Raw genomic sequence first — 17743 nt, 5'->3', positions numbered from 1 at the left:
CTTGTCAAATCTGTGCTGGTGAAATAGAGATGACTCAGCATTTATTTACACAGTGCCCAATGCATGTTAAATGTTACGAAAAAAGCTACAGTAAAATGGTAAATAACTCGGGCAACATTTAAACTGACCAATTTTGGGCTTAATTGTATTCAGCAGAAAATGCAAAATTGAATTATAATTTTTTTTATTAGACATTTAGGGCCTGATTCACAGAACGTTTTCCAATGGGGTTTTGCCATTATAAAATGCTTCTGTGTATTAGCCCCTTAGTTTATTACAAACCTTTATCTGTAGAAAAGAAAGAAATCAACATAAAATAACATCAAATGAAACCTCCCAACCTAAAATCAGCAGTCAGAACACGCAAAAACCCTTTCCAGATACTTGACCAGAGCAAACGTCATTGAGTTATGTTCTCCCAACATCAGCATGACCCTCCAGTCTTCCACGTTCTCACCCTTTCGATGAAGCTTCCCAAATAACACGTTTTAAAAAAAAAAACTATTTTTATTTTTAAAGTTATACAATTAACATTTCGCTGTTGCATATCCGGCATAAACTCTCTGATTGAATCATGTACATGTTATACAGCTTAGCTTCCCCTCCCTCCTTTCCCAAATTAACAAATTAACAAAAAACTTGTGCACTTTCCCGAATTGTTGCTCTACATTGTGTTTACTTTGCTGGCAGACTTTACAGCCTTTTGCTGCTTACGTACGGCTCAATGCGACTGTTCGGGACACAGGATAATGTTCTAGTTTTCCACCCCTTTGGGTGCAAATACTACTTGTATTAGTGTTTTCCATTCTTGCAGATGCGTCATGCTGTCTGTGTGGTCCACATTGATCGCCCTCTGCTACACTTCTGTTTCCGCCATTGCCCATCTATACCAGTCTGGCCACCAAAGCTCCACCCTCAAGTAGTTCTTCTGGGAATTCCACCCCACGGCTATCCTGCATTTCCCTAATATGTATGATAAATCTTTCAATTTCCCAATATGTTTTGCGTTTTTCTTCCTGGTGAATCTTCCTAGCAAGCAAGCTGTTGGCGATTGCAAGTTCAGTGTGATGTCTGATTTGGCTAGTTTGTTTGCGCTCACTTCCCAGTATTGTTGGATTATCAGGCATTTCCAGAACATATGCAGCATGCCAGCCTCTATCTCCCTGCCTTTAGGGCATCGCTATGTTTCCGCTTTGCTAAATTTCGACATGTTCCTAGGTGTGAGGTAAGCTTTGTGTGTGATAAACAGTTCTATTTGTTGCAGCCTGGCGTTTCTGGATACTCGTTTGTGGTATTCCAGAACGTTTTTCCAGCTACTGTCTGTAAATTGTTCTCCAATGTCTGCTTCCCATTTTGCCACACCTGTGGTGCTCCGTCCATCCTGCTACTGATAAGCAACTCATATATGCGAGAGATACTTCATACATGGTGTCCATTTGATGCAGAAGTTCTGGCCATTTTGATTTGAGGGCTTTCGCCAGTTTTATATATGCAATGTATTGCCCTTTGTGTATTCCCGTTTGTGTACCTAATTCTTGAAAGTTGGATAACTCGCCTTCAGTGAACAGGTTGCCTACCGTTGCTACACCTAAGGGCTCCCAATGTCTCTGGATATTCAGCCTTGTTTGTTGTGTGTCTGCTTCCACCACAACCAATGGCATTTGTGCAGAGAACGGGGTATCCTGCTGCAGTATTTTCCATGCTCTCTGTCAGATGATTTTACCCAATGTGTACAGGTGTGTCAGGTGAGTGTTTTTTAACCATAGCACTTCTTTCAGGAAGAAGGGCCTGCTGGGTTCTTGGAATAGAGAAGAGTCTAGTGAGGGTTCATCCGATAGCCAATTTGCCGCAAACTGCAATTGGCTAGCTAGAAAATAGAGTTTGAAATTAGGCAGTCGATTTCCTCCACTTTCGTATGGGCAGCGCAGTATGGACAAGGCTAGGCCATTCCTCCTACAATGCCATAGTAGTCTTCTACACATTGAGTCTAGTTCTGTGAAGAACATCTTGGGTATGCTGTATGGGATGTTGCCAAAGGAATGCAGCATTCTTGGTAGCACCACCATTTTCAATAAAGAGGCTCTGCCCATGAGAGACAGGGGAAGTAGGGACCAGAAGTCTATGGACTTCTCCACTTTTCGAAGCACTAGTAGGGTATTGTTCTCATGCTCCCTCTGCGGGTCATGGGAGATATCCACCCCCAGGTATTTAAACATGGTTGTGTGCCATTGTATCTGTAACACCGGTAGCTCGTTTTCTGCCAGCTCTTTGAGTCCTGCCATTGGGAACAGGCATGATTTGTCTAGGCTGATCTTGATGCCTGATAGTTCTGCAAATCTGTCTAGATCTCTAATATGTATTCTAAGTTTGTTTCCGGGTGTTGTATGTTAAGCAGCATGTTGCTCGCATACATGGACACCAGATGACTCTTGCCGTCCAACATTATGCCTGCCCCTGCATTTTCTTGCCAAAGGTATGCTGCTATAGGTTCTAAAGCTAGCATGAATAGAATAGGGGACAGGGGGCATCCCTGTCTGGTACCTTTCTCCAGTTCCCATTGCTCTGTTATCTGACTACACGTTTTGACTCTTGCTATAAGTTTGTTGTACAGTAACATCACCCATCTAATAAAGTCTGCTCCTAGTCCACATTTCTATAAAACAAGAAGGCCTCGTGCCACTTATTGTTTTGGACATACCATGGTTCGTGTATGTTTCGATTATTCAAAGACTATGCTGGCTGGAGTAAATCTGCTCTATGAATCCATCCAAAGTCTGTTTCTAGGTTCGCAGGGTCATTGTGCAAATGAATGAAGCTACGACTTGCATGAATCAAGACAGCCTTCTTTAATTGGCTGTACCATTATTTTTTCTTCATCTTTTTGCTATTTGCATGTAAATAGAGAAACAAACAGTGTGAAGCTAATTATTTCTTCCTTAGCAGGTTTGCATGTGCAAAACATAAATAAGCAAATAAACACAAAATGAAAATGTAACAAAAACAGAACAGTGCAATGTGTAGGGGCACCGTCAATCGATTCCAAAGGCGGTAAGCATGTGTCTTGTTGCCACTATAGAACATGTTACAAAAAACATATTGTCACAGTGATCAGACATATATGAAAAGTTATAAACAAGGAATTAGTACAACAATTATTATAAGTCCTAATATGTGTCCTTGTCTGGGACCTAATGTAGGTCAAACTGCAGGCAAAAGTGACCAATCCTTGGGTCTACGTCAGAGAGGTACGCCCTAGTATGTTGTGGACTCTGCAGCAGGGAGAGCGCTGGGTCCATGGACCTTTCAGGTACAGGGGAATGCGCCTTCTTCCGGGCCTTGGATTGTGTCTCTCTAAGGTAGGAACACACATGTAAATAGTGTTAAAGGTTTTATAGGAATAAGAATTAAAAACAGGAACCTAGAGGGAGGCTCTAGCAGGATGGGTGAAGCTTCAATGGAAGCTAGGGAAGTTGTCTCTTCCATAGGTGAACACCACTGACCTTGTATGAGCCCCCTTGGGATAGGGGGCGCCAAATAGAAAGTGAAGCAGTTTCTGTAGAGGTGTGAGGGCCGCAGCTGCACCTTTGTAGACTGATAGTGGAGTGTCTATGCTGGTTCGGTGGTGCTACTGCACCCTTGTAACTTGCGTTGTCGACACTGGACAATGACCAGGGCCTCTGTTGGAGGGAACAGAGTAATGATACGTAGTAAGAGGGAGTGAACCATCAGAGCACGGCCCCATCATAATGTTGCTAATGGGTGAAACTAGTGGTTCAGCACGAAATGGCTACTATTAGGAATTGTATGGTTAATGAAACAAGTCCTAAATGAATGTACCTTGTTAGCCTATGATTCTGGTGTGCATTAGGGAGGCGCCATGGCGTAGGTGAGGATGGTCGCCTATAGTTCCTGATTTCTTCTGTCTGTGTAATACCCGGGCTGGAAGGGGAAACAGATGAAAAGGGAAACAGAATTGATCAGGGCATAGGCTTGGAGCTGGTAGTTCTGATCAAAAGGATTCCGACTCTCCAGATTGGAGAGGAACGTGATTGGTTAATTGCAGGATGCAATAAGGGGGAGCAGCCGTGTTGTGTGGGGCAGCTTACCTCTGTGTGGTAGCCCGAAAGGAATGTTGTCTGCTGTCCTCTGTGAAGCGACGTCTCGAGTCCTGTACTGACTTGTGCGGTTGCTTAACAGAACTGTGCATGTGTGGCTGTGTAGTGTCTGATACTAAGTGCAGATGTGCATGGGGTTACTGGGTTAACCTGCCCTGTTGTATGCGTTGTCACAGCAACCGAATTGCATTTGAAGTCGTGTGTGCAAAAACAATACTATAAGTTGCACGATTATTCTGTAAAATGTTGGTGTAAGGTTCCTCACTGCTTATGAAATGCTGCAAGCCCATACTGTTACTGAGCCAATGATCAGGGGGTACTGGACTCTGATATATTGCAAAGGAAGTGAACACCGGAGAAATGGGCCGGGGGGAATTATGGTTATAGCTATGGGCCTATGTTGCTGGGGCCCCCACTCCAAGGGGTATGATACAGGGGAGACTAGGTGCCAATGGGGCTAATGTTGGCGGGGCCTTATGCACTGGTGAACTGCTTGATTGAGGCATAGGCAGTGTGTGGATCTCCATTGTAGGGGAATGTTGGTTTAGCCCTATTCAGTCCTGAAGTAATGGATTGAAGTTTAAACATCCACCATGATTCTTTATGGTTGAGAGCATTGCTCACATTGGTGTTGTTGAGGACTTTGTCGTCCACCCACCTTCTGATGTCGTCTGGGCTATGTTGGTGCTCGATAAAGTGGGAGACCAGGGCAGCATTTTGGGTTTTGCGAGTGGATTCTAGAATGGTGCTCACCAATTCTTTTGTTGACTTGCCTTTGTGTCTGGCCACCGTACCTAAGGCCGCAGTGGCATTATATGATGTAAATGGTGTTCGTGGTCTTACAGTCCAAATTTCAGCAAAGTGGCTTCAAGCCATGCACATTTTATAGAATCAAATGGTTTAATTGCATCTAGAGAAGCTACTGCATAGTTCCTTGTGAGGCTATTGGTTCCATGTATAATGTGGTGTAGCCTCCGCAGGTTCCATGTTGTGTTCCTTCCGGGAATGTACCCTATTTTGTCAAGGAGGATTAAGTCTGCAACCACTTTCTTTAATCTGTTGGCCAGTAGTGATGTGAGTATCTTACCATCTTGGTTGAGGAGGGACAATGGTCTGTATGATCCACAGTCTGTTAGGTTTCAGGAGTGGTATGATTATGGATTCTCTCAGGGATTTGGGGAGCATCCCCACTTCATATGCATATGCTTCGTTAAACATACTGAGGAGCGTTGTTGCTAGCTCCATTCTGCCAGGTGATAGCATGCTTCCTTGCCAAAAAGTCTACACATGGGCATCAGCTTTGTGGACTGTCCCTGAACTTAATACAACTGTTGGTTATTTGAACAGCTGCCTTTTCTAATTGGCACCTCCCTTGACGTAACTAGCCTCTCCCGGCTCATCAAATGTCAGAATTGCTGCCAAGAAGTCCAGACAGTATATTCTCTTCTACTGAACTTTCAATGAACTGCATATGAGAGATTTATGTAACTATATCATCATGGCTTTGTGAAATTCAACCATTTTGTATGCCTTAGTAACCATCTTGGGATGTGCCTGACCTTGTCTCAACCAACATGGCTGACCAAATTACAAAATGACTGACCAATCTGTTTTTAATCAGAACTTAGTTCCTGTTAGATTTTCGATAACTATGATAAATGTATGCTATCCAATATGCCCTCCACTGCGCAAGGCATTCTGACCCCAAAAATGTATGTCACCCTACAATGTGCTTGTTTGGCCTTTTAAGCACTACAATTCTGATTTTTCGCACTACTGCAACTATTGATCAACCCGACAAATGATCTGCATTCCGTTTGAGTGGGGGTGGGTTCTAGTACCTTTAACACCTCCTCTACACACACTCCTTTGGTCTGTATTATGCCCCTATTTAATACATACCACTACACCCAATGTCCGCCCTCCTCCATATTCAGTGTACCTACACATATTTGTCCTAATCACCCTTTTCTGTGAGGCGATTTATTTCACTATGGGAGGTATCCTAAAAGCATTTCTACAGAGTCAGTACTAACACATTATATTCTCCTAGTGTAGACATGTATGTATCCCTAAAGAACACCTATGTTTGCTTTTATCTGCGTCCCACCTCCATTACCCAGTTCAATTTTATACTAACCATACATCAGGTCGTTATGGCCACTATGAGAATTCGAGAGAAAGTCCCACTTTGAGGGAACCCACAGCGCGGTATCACACATTGTTCACGTGTGGCTTGTACTCCACATTTTGTCCTTACTCCCAATCCATAACATTTTCCCGATTCCCCATGCACGTTTTCACAAGTTCATTTTTCTTTTCTTCTTCATTCATCTTTTATAGCCACATCTTCCATCTGACTCATCTTAGTTTGGTATCCATGGACAGTCTTTGTCCAGTTGAATTTGTTCTTTTTTGGGCTGCTTTGCAGCAAGTTCCTGGGCCCTTTATTTCCACTGCCAGTCCTTTCATTGTCTTTCCCTACTTTTAGTTAATGTATCTTTCATCACATAAAACTTGAACTGTCACAAAGAAGAATTTAAGCAAGGGGGGGCACCTGGAATTTGAACCGGGGACACAAGAATGGGGGAGTTTTTTCCAGAAATGTCTGTGATTGGGCATTTGGCTGGGTCCCTCTACCGTTCCTCTCTGCTCTTACGGTTGTGTGCCGTCAATCTCTTGATGTATACAGGTCTCTCCTGTCCATCTGTAATAAAAAAAACGGAATAAGTTTCCTTTGAAAAATAAGTATGTTTCTTATCTCACTGGATTCATATGCAGTTTTAGTGTACCCAAGGAATAAACCGAACACTTTATGATCTGTTGTGGTACAGGTATGGGCATCTCCTTTGGTGCGTGGTGGGGGCACTGGGAGAGGGAAGCAGTATATATGATGGTTGGTGGATGCGAAAAGCCTGACTGCACGTTGCACTATATGAGCTTGTGCTCTCTGTAGCAAGATACGTGTGCTCTATTTTTCTGGTGCCTGCCAGAGTAAGTGGCTGGAGAAATGCTACTCATTGGTATCATTTGTGTAGTGTGCCACATTCTGCTACACGTTACTTGTAAGCCCTGGGTGTGTCGGCTGTCTTTTGCACTTTACAATTCCTGTACAAATTTGCTGCACACGCATGTGTTAATGCCTGTAACTTCCTATTTCATGGTTAGCGCAGCCTTCCATATGGGCTATAGCTTTGCTCTGTTTATTTCATGCACTTTTAGTTATGCACTAGTTGTATATGATAAGCATTTACAGTATATCTTGTGGCTCGTGTAGGCTGATATGGGCTGACTGCAGCAGTGCCATTTGTGGGGTGGCAATTTGGTAGTGGTGTGTGTTGATTTTCTTCATGTGGTCGGTCACTCTTGTGGCTTGTAAACCTTGCATTGGTGTCATTATATCATTGTGTACGGTAAACGTGCATTATCCTATTTGTGTAGGCTGCCACACACTGTTTTATATACACTGCATGCTTTGTTAAAAAGGTATATTGAAACGGTAAATGCTCAAGACTTCTTAAATGCCTGGTGGACCTTATAAACTTTTCGCTATAGGCACCTGAGGGTACATATTAGTGGATGGAATAATGATGGAGTAATATATATCTCTATAACTCATTAGTTTAGTGCTCTTTAATGCATCACTCATTTTGGGGGTATTTTCATGGACAAATGTGTTTTGCTTAGGTAAATTGTTTGGGGGGGAAAGGTTGTTACTACATCTGCATTCATGGGAATGACGGGTCTTTTGGAATGTTATTAGGGTCATTTGGGGTATTGTTAGGGAATGATTATTGCTCAATGTTAATAATTTGTGTTTGATGTAATGACTTGATGGATAGTTTATATCTTTTGTATATGGGCACAGATTTCTGAAGGGTGGTTATGAATAGGTCTGGTTTTGTAAATATTGTAACTCTTAGTGAGCCTGATCATTGTTGGGCTCTTTTTGTTCAATTCATTTGTATGTTTTTGTCTTTCATTTTGTTGTTTGTTTGTTTGGAAGTGGCTATATTTTTTGCTGCTCTGATTCGATTGTTTAACACTCTACTGTTTTTTGCATTTGCACTTCACTTTAATACGGTACATTTTGTCAGTGTTGTATAAATGTGGAAAAATGGGGATAGTTATACTTGAGAGTATCAGGATATGGGTTTGTTCACTGTAGGTACTAGGAATGTCAGAGGTATGAAATGTCCTTCTCAAAGGAAGAAAATCTTATCCAGACTTTGGAGGGAAAGGGTTGATGTGATTCTATTACAGGAGACGCACTTTGAAGATGGCACTGAGAGTCTCCTTACCAATTCTAGATATATGAAAGTGTGGCTTAACTGTTATTCTACTAGTTCTCGAGGTGTTGGGATCATGATTAGAAGGGGGTTGAGTGCAAGAGTGGATAAGAGAGTTATGGATGATGCGGGTCAAAACATTTTAGTTGATCTGAAATTCGAGGATAAAATGTATACTATCGGCTCTGTCTATGGCCCATGTGCAGCAGGGAGTCTTTTTTTTTACTCTGTAACTGAACATTTAGCTGATATGAGGGGGGAAGTAGTCATTTTAGGAGGGGACTTCAATTGTGTTATGGACTTCAAGTTGGATAGGTCTTCGGCATGCTCTTTTACTGGCCAAAAATCTAGTAGAGAATTTCGTGATTTTGTAGAAAGATTTGATTTAATAGACTCTTGAAGGTTTTTACATCCAAATGTGAAGGAATTTTCATTTTATTCCCCAGTTCATGATTCCTTTTCAAGGATTGACTACTTACTCACATCGGATCGATTAGTTGAGACAATAATTGAAGCTAAAATATGTGAGGGGCATTTTTCAGATCATTCCCTGGTTTTGGTTAAATTGCTTCTTACTCTATGCTCTCCCGATTCTGCTAGATGGAGACTAAAACCATGTATTCTGAAAGAGGAAAAAGCATTAAAGTCACTTTCCAGTTTTGTGTCTAACTATTTTGATGTTAATAGAAATTCAGCTGATGGTCTAGTGGTATGGTATGCATTTAAGGCCTCAGCTAGGGGTGAATTGATGAATTGGACATCTAGAGTGAGGAAAGAAGGAGAAGAAAAAATGAGAGATCTTGAGCTGGAACTGGGGAAATAACAATCAGTTTATGCACATACTGGATCTGTGAAAGATTGTTTAAAGATGAATAGATTGTATGAGCAGTTACGTCTAGAATCGGAGATTCAAGCTGAGAGAAAGGGGATTGTGGGGGTAAATTGCTTGCAAATAGATTGAAGGGTTTGTGTGAGAGGTCTTTTGTTCAAAAAATAAAAAATGAGTCTGGTAGGATTCTTGTAAAAAGAAAAGAAATTTGTGAGTGTTTTAGTACTTATTATGAATCTTTATATACTGAAGAACATGATCTGTTGGAAAGTGAACTGGTAGAGTTCTTTGACAAGATTGAGGTCCCTTGTCTGTCTGATGAAGCCAGAGAATTTCTCTATGCTCCTATATTGGTAGAGGAGGTGACGGAGGCTATTAAAAAATTTAAATCTGGAAAGTCGCTTGGCCCAGATGGATTACCGACTGAGTTTTATCAAACTTTTACTGAACAGTTGGCACCGGAGTTATGTGAACTCTACAATTGGTTTCTTATGGAGGGTACTTTATGTCCCTCTATTGGAGAAGCTGTGATTTCAGTGATCCCCAAAGATGGGAAAGATGCAATGAATTGCTGTAATTATCACCCCATGTCGCTTCTGAATGTGGATGCAAAGGTATTTATGAAAATGTTAACTTCTAGGCTGGATAAGCATATAGCTGCTTTAATTGATGAGACTCAGGTGGGTTTTATGAACCAACGTCATGGATATGATAATATCAGGACCCTCTTGGATATTTTAAATTTGTCATCTACGGGATCAGATGATTTACTTTTTATATTTCTAGATGCCGAGAAGGCATTTGATAGTGTGACTTGGGCTTTTTAAAATTTTACTTTGGTAAAAATGGGTTTTGGACCCTTATTCATAAATGCTGTTGGGGCCTTAAAGTCGGGTATCAGTAAGGTCAAGGTAGGGAAAAAGGGGCCTTCTTTTTTGTTATAGGGGGGCTTGACTCGAAAAGGCAATTGACATGAAGGAAAACAGAGATGAGTCAATAGCTACCCCTTTTCAACCGTGCAAAATTAGGTAGGCGTAAGTAACAGTTAGCTAGTACTTGTACAAAATAGATAACTGCTCCTTAGGCCTACCTAATTGTGCACGGTTGAAAAGGGGTAGCAATTGACTTATCTCTGTTTTCCTTCAGTGCCAGGGTCTGGGTAAATGGGGTTCTTTCAACTTCTTTTACATTATTTAAAGGTACACGTCAGGGATGTCCCTTATCGCCTTATCTGTTTAATTTAGCTCTTGAACCGTTTTTAATATATATTCGACAATCATACTGTCTAACAGGCTTTAAAATTGGAGAGATTGAACTTAAGATTCTGGCTTATGCAGATGATGTAGCAATTGTTCTTGACAATCCTGAAGTAAGGGTGGCATTTTAAGGAATATGATTACTGAGTTTAGTAGACTCTCAGGTTACAAAATTAATTGGGAGAAGACTGTTGTATTCCCGGCTCGGGATACTCCTGTGTCTAGACAGTTATTAGATTGGAATTGTAAATGGGAAAATTGTCAGGTGAAATATTTAGGGCTATTTTTGTCCAGGGATATGAAAGGAATGGCTGGGTTCAATATTGATAAGGTTTTGGAAAGCATAAGGAATATTGTCCATAAATGGAGTAGGCTCCCGTTACCCATCTGGGCTAAGGTTCATGCTATCAAAATGGTGCTCTTACCTAAAGTTCTATATATTGTTCAGTCTCTACCTTTAAGATTCACAAAAAAAGTTCTGGGTCATGTAGATCGGGTTTTTCAGGAGTTCTTACGGGGTGTTGGGAAGAAACCTAGGATACCCTGGTATTTGATGATTGGAAGTGTACATGATGGGGGTTTTGGTTACCCTATCATTGAAAATTACTACAAACGTTTTTTGATTAAAAAGTCTGTCTCCTATTTCTCGATGAATGAGTCAGGGGTTCCAATATGGGCTCAGATAGAAGAGTTTAAAATGAGACCCTTCTGAAATGAATCTTTGTACTCGCTTGGTAAATTACCTAAATTGGGTTGCTACCAAAGATGCAGTCACATCCATGAGTGTAGGTGGGGGACAGGGGCTTTATTTATACGAGGAGGCCTCCATTTGGCAGAATCCGGGATTGCAGATCGATAATAAGATGTTATGTTGGAGAAGTTGGATGAATAAAGTTATATTGCTTATAGGAGATGTCTGGGGTGAGGAGGATAGGTTATCGTTTGAGTCTCTGAAGGTGAAGTTTGCACTCCATAATAGGGAACTGAGGAGATATAACTTGTTGAAAGGTTTGAGAAAGGTGTAGTTTTATTATAGTTGCTCCTCGTGAAGTGTCTAGTTATTTAAAGCTGTTGCCGGAAGAGAAAAAGATCAGGTTTTCATGGAATGCTTTACGCCTTGCGTGGTGTGATGAATTGGGTGGGGAATTTTCGATGAAGGATTGGGAAGGTTTATGGAAAGTCCCAGTTAGGATGAAGATTGATCTGAATTCACGGTATATCCAGCAGAGGATTCTGGGACGTCTTTTTTGGACCCAGGTTAGAATGCATAGATTTGGTTTAAGAGAGGATAATAAATGCTGGAGTTGTTCTAAGGAAGAAGGCACTATGCTTCACATGTTATGGGAATGTTTAAGGGTTAGGGATTTTTGGAATTATATTTTAGATAGGGTTGACATGGTTTGGAACATATCTTTTCCTAGGACACCGTTATCGGTACTTTTGAAATCACCAATTGACACGCGTCATTTGAGTTATGTGACTCTGTGTTGGGTTACTAAAGTGTTTCTGGTGGCAACACGGCAAATTTTGCGCCTCTGGAAGATGAGGAAAAAGCCACCTATTGATGAATGGTTATTGCAGGTGCAGTTGCTCTCACGGTTTGGAAAGATTAAATATTGTGCTTTAAATAGAGAAGAATTTTATAAGGAGCTATGGAATGCTTTTAATGAGCTCTATGCTTGAAATGAGTGCTAACAGGTTCTGGTTTGTTTTACAATCAACTTTAGAGTGGTTAATTTGGTGAGGTGTTTTTTATGTTTAGGTTTGTCTTGTTTTGTGTGGTATTGTGTTTTTTATATGTGATATTTTTCTCTTATTTTTCGAATTTCAAAATGTGATTGTTATATTTTAATGGGGATATTTGGATAATTTCACTTATTGATTCTGTTCTATTTATATCAACTTATTTAATGTTATCCTGTTTCATTTAAATGTATAATGTTTTTCATATATGTTGTTTTGGAATGATGTATTTCTTTTGAAAATTTTAAATTACTTTGTCAAAAAATAAAAGTATGTTCTATCATCACGTTTCTTCTCAACCCAACCCTTAAAAAAAACTTCTCTTGTGTGCCTGTCAAACATTCTTGCCTCCTAAACAATCTACATCTCTTGCTATAACCTTATAATCTTGTATACTTATCTTCTTGTAAATTCATACCTCACCTATGTCTGTGTGTTTGATGATCCAGCAATGTAACCTCAGCTGGACTTCATCCTCTGTATGTAACAAGCTTTGCAAATCTCTTGATGCCTTTGCGCCCTGCTATCCCCGGGTTAGGTACGCACTATAAATAAATAAATACTAAATACTAAAAATACTAAATACTACATCATGTTTTTTCTTTTGGTTCCTAATACATCAAAGCTACTGATCCTCTCCTTTTTTGCGTACATTTTTACTTTTCCTCAAATCATGCTGTCTGGTACCGTGACCTGGTTTGTATACAATGAACAGATTCACCTGTGTCTAATATTTGCCATTCTTCTCTATGGGCTTTTCTTTCTATCACAAAATGATATCATTTCAAAGGACACATTTTCCCTTAAAGTCGACATTCTCAGACTAGGGAGTCAAGAAAGCACAAACAAAAAACAAACAACATGATAAATAAAAAGACATTAAAAAAGGAACATATCTGAGATCGCCACTCGGGACTCCCAACAACTAACTTTACTGGCGCTGGACGCAACCAAAGCGTTCGACAAGGTGGACTGGTCTTATCTGCGCCTCACTCTAGAGGCCTTTTGCTTTGGCCCGACCTTCCAGAAAATGATCTTTGCGAACTACCAGGCCCCTAGGACTAGGCTGAGAATCAACGGCCGCTTATCGGACTCGATCTCCCTCACGTGCGGAACGAGACAGGGATGTCCTCTGTCCCCCTTGCTCTTTGCTTTGGCCATGGAGCGGTTGGCTCAACGAGTCCGGAAAAACCCCCGAATCAGTGGCCTGAGTACTGGCTCTGCGCAGCATAAAGTGGCCCACTATGCGGATGAGGTTCTGCTCACCATTACAAATATTGAGGGATCCATGAGGGAGGCCTTAACTGAAATCCATAACTTTGCGATGGTCTCGGGATTCGCAATTAACTCTTAGCTCTTAGCTCTTCCGATCACCATTCCGCTGCCCCCCCTACAGCGGTTCCAAAAAAAGATGGTGGACTTCATCTGGAGGGGGAAGAAAGCGCGCATCCCACGGAGAACAATGATGGCCAGCACGAGACTGGGAGGCCTGGGGGTACCCGACCTCCGTAAATACCAAATGGTGGCGCAACTAGCCCGCCTCCAAGCATGGGGGCTTGCTACAAGTCAGCCGAAATGGGTGGAAATCGAACAATCCTGCCTCTCTCTCCCCCTTCGCTTCCTCCCGTTCCTACCTACAGCCTTACGTCGAAGTCAGTCTCTAACAGCCACAAAACAAACGATAAAGGCTTGGGAGTGGGCTCGCAGACACCGGGGAGTCCCAGGAGACCTGAGTGCACTCTCCCCAATCTTCCTCAACCCAGCCTTTTCCCCCCGGGGCCCATCCCAAAAACTTTAGAAACTGGGTCGCAGGGGGCCTCACCACTCTGGGGCAACTCTTCGAGGGGAATTCCCCCTTAAACTTTGAACGCTGCAAGATGACTTTCCAGTTAACGGAAATGGATAGGTATTCCGACGCCCAACTTAGGCACTGGTGCTCCCACCCACAGACCGTGCGGCGGCCACGAGACCCCTCACCTCACTAGAGCTGACGGTGAACGACCTACCAGCCCGGGGAAGGATCTCTGCCCTATATATACTGCTGCAGAAGGATCCCCTCCAGTTTAGGCCTTCCTACATGGCTCAATGGGAAACTGACCTCGGACACATCATTGAGGACCACATGTGGGTGGACATCTGGACAAGAATGCAGACGACATCCCGCTGCACTACCAACCGGGAGTGTGCCCATAAGCTACTCCTGCGCTGGTACTATCCCCCTCTATGCCTTCACCACTTCCAACCAGCACTAGACCCCCACTGTTGGCGACTTTGCGGCCTTCCAGGATCCTACTTCCACATGTGGTGGACCTGCCCCCGAGTGAAGGAGTTCTGGACTCTTTGCTTAGCTACCATAAAGGATGTCGCCCAGGTGACCATTCCGCTCACGCCCGAACAGGTCCTCCTAGGGATTCCACTGCCAGGTTCATACCCGCGGTCGGGGAGAAGAGCTGCCCTGGTGTCCCAGTTCTTGTTAGCGGCTAAGATTTTATTAAAATACACAACTTTTTTCAGTTACACCCAGTAACCTTCAATGATGCTATTGGTTTTCCAATTCCGAATTTTGAAATTATTTATGCGTCTTACTGCTTTAATATCAATCATCTATTCATCCAATCATTTCTTCATTCATTCATTCATTTTTTATGTATTTATTTATTTTTGGGCTTTTTGAATTTTATCATTAAGCCTTCAGTTTTTTAGTTCCTTACCCCTATACTGTTTAAGGACAATCATTTATTTTCATATTCCCCTATTCATTTTTCTGGACCCATGCCATAAGGGCCCATAGTCCACCAAACATTTGGCTCTCTCTCTCTAAGCCTTCCTGAAATTATACTGAGCTCCATTACATTACGGCTACATGCAATAAGATGTTTCCCTTTTTCTCTTTTTCAGTGTGTGATGCTCCTAGAGAAATGCTACTTCATCCTTTGTTAAGCCCTATCTAGATATGTCATCATCAGTGACGTCAATCAACCTGGACCCTTTCTTGAGGACCATCACTGGCCCCCACGGTCCACCCTTATTGTCCATTCCATTGAGCATTGTTATTTTCTCTTATAATATGGCTGCTTTTAATTTTATTGGGGTTATCTATCCCCCCTTCTCTAACCATAGATATCCGTGGTCTGAAACTGAATTCATCAAATATTCTCACCACTTTTTTCCACTAGGCCACATAGCCATTTTTTAACACAATGCTCGCCTTACAACAATAAAACCTCTGGTTTTACCAAAAACACTTTGCTGAGCCACTTGCCCTTTATACACCAATATATATTCATCTGCGCTCAAATGGTGCATTCCAAAAGTGGAACACACTATCCCTTGATCCATTAAACAAAATCATCATGCTAAGCTTTGTCATCCAATCTCTTCTCAAAACATTGACAAGTGCCTATCACAAATATATACAAAAATCTGTCATACACACTCTTCTTCAAAGATTGATAATTCATCACTAAGCAAGATAGTCTTCAAAAGAACCCTCAATCTTATGACACTTACCATTATCAAAAACACCTTTATATCTTTGTTCATGGATGTGCAGTCCAAGTATCTACCAATAAAGCAAAGATTTTTACCTGCCCCCACCATATTAATTCTTGACAACTGTTGGGGCTGGCATCATTTAATAATTCTGAACAGATCAAGTCACCCTTGTGAACTGTCCTGCTGCGGGTGCATGCATACCCCTGCTCCTATAAAAGGATTTCTTCCTTCCATAATGGCACCTCCAAACCTGGGTTTCAATATGTATCCTGTTTTTACATTTTACGGAATCTTCATGGGGGCTCATTGCACTTTCCCTCTTCTGTGAATCCATTTTGCACCTTCCTTAGCTGCTGTACCTGTTGCACTCTCAGCGTTCATGTCTGATACAATGTCTGATCCTGGGCAAACCCATCCTTAACTTGTGAGCTACATATTAGGGTGTGCGCTGTCTCCCCTCTTAATAAAAGGTTGCCTTTTAGGTTGATTTGGCCACGCCAGAGGCTGTAGCGCCCTCGATTTACGTAGGTCCAGGTCCGACGTCTCACTTCTTTGTCTGTCTAAGAACACCCCTTCCCTCGGGATCACATGCATAAACGCCCTGCTCCCCTTGAAAGGTTTCCCCTTCTTGGTCTGGCATATCTTGCCCATAACTAGTGTGGTTATCACCTTTCTAGTCTATTTAAAGTCAACCTGTCCAGAGGCAAGGCTCTATACTGGAGGCTGAACAGGGATCTCTCTTGAGATTTGTCCAATCCGCATATCCTTGGCTTTTATATGTATGTACAATGTGCACGGTTAGCTCATATATTTAATGTACAGGGGAAGCTCTTCTGACTAGCCCCTTGGCTCATTTATCATTCTTCATATTCTGAAATCTACCTTAGTTTTTCTTCAAACCACCTCTTCCTCTGAAATCTGTTCCCCTGCCTCTTGGCATGCACCCATTCCCTCCTTGATCCGTTTGGCCCTTAATTATTTGCCAGCAATGCACTCATTTATTTGCCGCATTCCCAACTTTCCTTCACTCGTCAGCATTGCCCTTCCCACGGCATTCCTTGATATTTTCTTCTTTGAACCAGCTTGGCTTTCGCAAGCTTTACTTGCTATTATTAAAATAAATTCTGGCAGCAGTCTACACAAAATGCGCTGTAGTTGCTGCATTCTTTCCTTGTGCCTTCTACTTCCACCAGTTTCCCAAACGCCTTCATATCTACTTCAAATAGTCATGGACATAAACTGCAGTGAAATACTGCCACTGTTTTTAATTTCTGCTTCCGTGCTGCAAGAATCTGAGAAATCTTAAATAAAAACTTGCAATCTCTGCCCTTTCTATTTCTTCAAAAGGAACCAGCTGTTCTTATTTTCTGTGTCAGCTATCATTCTAACTGTAAAACAAAAAACATCCTGTGTGTGTGTGTGTGTGTATGCATGCGTGTGAGAGTGCGTGTGTTTTTTAAATGCATTGTCCATAGTTCATTGATCGCTTATACTTCCATAAAATCACGTGTGCACGTGTGTGTGTGTGTGTGCTTGCCCTCTAACGTGAATGTATCTACGTGAATGCTTTCCCATGTCAGTGCAGCTTGCGAGCACCTCCTTCAATGCTCACTGCTTCCTTTATGCTGAATACAAAAATGTCATTTCCATTTTTACATGCATTCCACATTGTTTCCAAAAAATACCTTTTAATTCATTTATTCTTGTCATCCCCTATAAAATTCACTGTGCCTAGTTCAATAATGTCCACCAATATATTAGCCAGCTTTTACTGCAATTTGCACCCAAAATTACATTTTGAATCTCAGCGGCACCTATGACCCTGGAGACATTTATTTGCAATTTTGTTTCCAAATATCTCCATATTTTGCAGACATGATGTACAGTGAGGGAAACATTGTTTCCTTGTTTGGCACCTCTCCAATGTGCTCTGAATTTTCTGTGCAAAAATGTTTTAAACTTGCATGCATTGCACCTCATGCTCCCTTTCCAATGCTGTCTCTCTATTCCCAAATC

The sequence above is a fragment of the Ambystoma mexicanum genome, chromosome 5q (assembly GCF_040938575.1).
Source record: "Ambystoma mexicanum isolate Mex_15411 chromosome 5q, UKY_AmexF1_1, whole genome shotgun sequence".
Classification (NCBI taxonomy): domain Eukaryota; kingdom Metazoa; phylum Chordata; class Amphibia; order Caudata; family Ambystomatidae; genus Ambystoma; species Ambystoma mexicanum.
The sequence above is the reverse complement of the archived record's forward strand: the minus strand, read 5'-3'. Positions refer to the sequence as shown.